The sequence below is a fragment of the Condylura cristata genome, unplaced genomic scaffold, assembly GCF_000260355.1.
Source record: "Condylura cristata isolate star-nosed mole 26May11 unplaced genomic scaffold, ConCri1.0 scaffold00026, whole genome shotgun sequence".
NCBI lineage: Eukaryota > Metazoa > Chordata > Mammalia > Eulipotyphla > Talpidae > Condylura > Condylura cristata.
The window spans coordinates 6,167,503-6,172,822 of record NW_004567127.1 but is presented as its reverse complement, the minus strand read 5'-3'; positions in this window follow the sequence as shown (position 1 = coordinate 6,172,822).

Sequence of the window (5,320 nt, the reverse complement as noted above, 5' to 3'; positions counted from 1 at the left end):
AGAACAGGCAGATCTAGAAGTACACTGCTGAGGGGAGCAGCGGGCGGGCGGGTCAGGAGAAGTCTGCCATGCCATGGGGTCACCTCCAGGGCAGGCGGGAATTGAACTCATGCGGGAGTGGCTTTAGCTTCTCAGTGCTGTGCTTTAACCGGCTGCACCACCAGGGAGGGCCTCACTTAGATTTTTAAGAAAGATTTTTTTCTGGTTCCATATAAAGGCTTGGTTAAAACTGCTCACTGTAAAGACCATTATTTTAATAAGTCATTGTAACACTGCCTTACTTTACTACAACAGCACCCTTTAGTAAGATGTTTAAGAGTGGCTGGTTGAATTTGAATCTCTATCCTACCACTTTCCTAGAATTATAATTTTTGGCAAGTTAATTTCTTTATACCTTGTCATTGGTAAAATGGGGGAAAATAAGAGTACCTTCTTCAGAAAATCAGTGTGCAGAGTAAATGAAACAAAGTATATATTCAGAATAATCCTAGGAGATAACAAATGCTCAATGCATGTTAACTATTATTATCATCCAAAAATGAATTATAGAGGCAACCGATTATACTATTTAGTAACTAGTGCGTCACAATTAGTCAGAGATTAATATCTACTACTTATTAAGGTCATTGGGCAAGCTCTAAAAACTGCAATTTTCTCATCTTAAAACATTAACAATACTAGTATCGATCTCCGGGAGTTATAAAAAGGATAAAATGAAAATTATAGGCCCTTATCATAGTACTTGACACACACAATTCAAGTCCTCACCATCTACTTCTATTATTTTCATAATATTTGATAATATTCCTTGAAATAACTGGCAACAACTCTGAATATCAAAACTAGAGTAAAAATTATGGACATCAATACCATGTACGTATAGTTACCAAAAGAGAACCATAGAAAGGGAAAAAATCTCTGAACGAGGGAAAAAAACTACTATTCATAAAGTGCTAGGGAATATATATGTGTTCCATTTTAATCCTCCAACAAGTCAGTGATATATATATATATACACACACACATAATATATACATATATATATGTATGTGTGTGTGTGTGTGTGTGTGTGTGTGTGTGTGTGTGTGTATATATATCCTATTTACAGAAAAAAGAGGAGCTTGGTTCTAATGACAGCAGTTCACAAAGCCCGTAACAAATCATTCAAACTCTCACTCTGACTCTAAAATTTACTCTTCCAATACACTACATTTTACACTCTCTTCCTTTCTGGCTTCACTACTGATGCAGCAACACTCCCATTAGGTGATCATCTAAAACTATCTAATTACAATTAATGGACGTGAGATCATTTACCAATGATCTCTGATAAAGAAAGCATTACTTTATTTAACAAATTATTTTGAGTGCCTATAACAGTATAATTCTGCATAATAATATAATACAAAGATTTTCATGCCTTTAAAGACTTTTTGCTTCTCTCTGTGTGGGTAAGAAAAAAATCAGCCCCTGAAGTTGCTGCTATACTAAATGAGATTATCTGTTTATTTCAGTTTTCTCTCTAATCCTCCTAAAACTCCCCATTCCTATCACCAAAAACAATCAACTATTTCTGGATTTAAAATTCCTGCCAATAGCTTTTTGAAATCACAGAAATTTTCCTTTAGTTGTCTGGCTTCCCCATGACAACACTTGAGCAGTAGCTCAAAGATGAAAAAAACATAGGAAAGGAAGGTGGGCTCGGAGGAAATACACAGCACAATCCCACCATCTGATGACACCTATGTCATTAGAGAGCTATGGAGAGCCACTCCCCCTCCTATTAAAAAATATTAAAATAGTACTAGAATCATAAATTTCTAAATAAAAATTTACAGCACTTTACTTTTTATTGGTTTTTCTGTAGATGTTTGTTCTATGCTTGTTCATAAGCAATAAAGGGGGTGTAAGTAAAGATTTCAAAAGATCCAGGAAACTATCAGTTTTATCTCAAGCCTATTGCTTATAGGGTATAAAAACCAAAAATTTAATATCTCTTTATTAATTTAGCAATCCCAGCGTGTTTAGTAGAAAATAAAAATGCCACCTGGGTCAAAATTTCAAAAACTGGGTCTTGGATTCAGTTCTATCGTGTACTAGAAAATTTTAAGCATTGTCACTTCACCTTTTTGAAAATCATTGTACTTGCCATGAGAGATAAAGTTTACCTTCTTGGCTACAGACTGTTTCAATTATAACTTGTGACTAACCTATGATGAAAAATGTATCTCTGACACAGGCAAACTTCTGTAAAAAAGCCAGAGATAGTAAGTTTATGCAGGACATAAGGACTCTGTCTCAATTACTCTGATGATGTACTGTGAAACTGCCATACACAATGATTAAGTGGAGTAATGTTCCAATAAAACCTTGTTTCTGGGCGCTGATTTTGGATTACATATGATTTTTCATGCGTCACCAGTTTAATTAGTTGAAATGTAAAAACTAGTCTCAACCCACAGGTTGCAAAAAAATAGGGAAGGGAACTGATTTACAACAAAGGAGCAAAAGCAATTCAATGGAGGAAAAATAATCTTTTCAAATAATCACTGGGGTGATAAGATAGCCATAGGTTAAAACAAAAAATAAAAAGACCCTCAAACATCACATTTATATGTAAAAGGATCACAGATTAGAATGTAAAAGTTCAAATTATAAAGTTCTGAGAATAAAATGTGTAGGACCTCACACATGACACCAACAGCATGAAAAGAAGAAAAAAATCAATAAATTGGACTTAAAATATAAAGCTTCTGTTCTGTGAAAACCCTGTTAAGAGGATGGAAAAATACCTAACAGTGGAGAAAATATGTACAAATCAAATATCTGAAAAGGAATTCCTATTTGTAATATACAAACAAGTATCTAAACTGAAAGCTAAAGATGGTAACATACATTTGAAGAAATGTGAACCTATACCCCTAAAACATACAGTGTTGTAAACTAGTGATACCTCAATAAAAAATATTTTCCACAAATGTGACCAAAATAAAAATTAGTAAAAAATACTATCTCAATTTAAAAAAGTCTCTAAAAACTCACAGTAAAAAAACCAAACAACTGAATTAGAAAGTGGACAAGAGGCCTAAAGACATTTTACTAATGTGGATATATAATAATAACATGAAAATAATAACAACACGAAAAGATGTTAACTGTCACTAGCCATGCAAATTAAGTTCACAACTAAGAACTACTAAACGTCCCCTAAAGTAGTTGAAATAAATGTAGCAGCAATACCAAATACTGACAAAGGTGTAAAGAAAGTTAATCTCTGGGGCCTCCCTGGTGGCTCAACAGGTTAAAGTGCAGCACTGCAAGTGAGCTCCAGCTGATCAGTGCCAAGTTCAATCTCCCGCCCCAGAGGTGACCCACATGGCACAGCAGACCTCTCCTGATCCACCCGCTGCTCCCCTCAGCAGTGTACTTTGTCAATCTGCCTGTTCTGCTCCCCAATCTGTCTCTAGGGAATCCTTTCACTGTCCCTGCACCTCTGACCTGCACCCTACCTAATTCTGTATACATAAATAAATCTTTTTAAAAAAATAAAGCAAGTTAATCTCTTAATACATTGTTGGAAGAAATATAGCATTGTACAAATATTCTAGAAAAAAAGCTTGGCAATATCCTCATAAAAATGAAAACAAGTAAACAGATATTGCCATAACCCAACAATTGCATTCCAAGAGAAATGACTATTTTTACATCATACAAAACTTGAGCACAAATGTTCACAGTTTTATTCATAACAGCCAAAATGGAAATAATCAAAATTGTCCTTCAACTGGTAGATGGTTAAACTGTGGTATATCCATACCACAGAACACTACCCAGCAATAAAAAAGGAGTGAACTATTAATATATATAACCAGAATGGACCTGCTGAGTGAAAAAACGTCAATCTCAAAAGATCACATACAGCATTATGTAACATACATAACTTATATAACATTCCTAAAATAACAAAACTATAAGGATGGAGAATAGATTAGTAGTTGCTAGGAGCTAGGAAAAATGGGGACCCATAGTCACCTGAAACTATAAAGGTAGACAGCGAAGGGGGGACCTTTGTGAAGGAAGAGCTGTGTATCTTGACTGCAGTGGTGGGTAAACTAAGCTACAGGTAATAATAAGGCACAAAATTGTACCCACACATTGTACCAATGTCAGTTTCCCGGTGTTGATATTATACAATAGTTATGTAATATGTAAACTGGTGAAAGTTAATGAAGGGTAAGGACCTCCCTGTACTATTTTTGCAATTTCCTGTGAATATATAATCATTTCAAAATAAAAGTAAAGTAACATTTGAAAATTTGAGGATAAGGGAATCAAAGACAGACTCTATCTATAAGAAGCAAGAATTTAGCCATTCTCCTTATTAATTTTACAGTTGTCTGAAGAACTAAGGAGGTAAAACAAAAGATAGTTTTCAGGAGCACCTAACATTAGCCACTGTTTAAAGTGCTTTCCATATATATTGTTCCATTAATACACATAACAACCTTATAAAAGAATATCAAAGCCCATTTTACAGACAGGAAAACTGAAGCTAAGGGAGGCCCACGCTCTGGCCTTCAGTGGTAGAGTCACCGTGTAAACTGAGATGACTCCAGAAGCAGCCTCCTTCTTATGACTCTGACAAGCGTAGAGAGGTTCAGAGAACAAAAAAAGATATCCAACAAGTTTGTGCAAAAGAACAGACCAAACAAGGTTAAGACAGTTTGTTTTCTGTATTCTCACTTTCAAAATGCCACAGAACATAGTTTTTCCTGAATTTATCTGGCCATGGAGCACATTCCTCTCAGAATATATAACCCACATTCTTTCATTACAAAGCTGAAATGTTTAAATGACCCAATCTTAATCCATGTCTCTTCCACACACTGGAAAACGACAAATACTTCAAGCTGCGCTGTCCAATGTGGTAATCATAGCCAAAAGGAACCATGTAATTAAGAATTTAAAAATAAAAAAATGCAGCTCACTCACACCAGCCACATTTCATCTTCAAGATTTCAATCCTCACACACGGCTAATGGCTACCATATTGTAGAGCACAGACAGAACACTTCTGTCATCAGAGAGTCGTGTTGGACAGCACTGGGGTCAAGTTTTTTTAAAGGACAAAGGCCTGTGCAATTTCAGAAAAGTGCCTTGTGAATTATTAGACATGTAATCACCAACAGCCTCACATAAGAGAGGGCTAAGTCAGAAATTGGCAACAGGGTTAGCTGCTGCCACTATGACACCAAGGCCCAGGGAAAAAGTAAGCAAAGAAGTAGCGTAAATGAGCTGTAGAAAATAAGCTTCGGTTTTG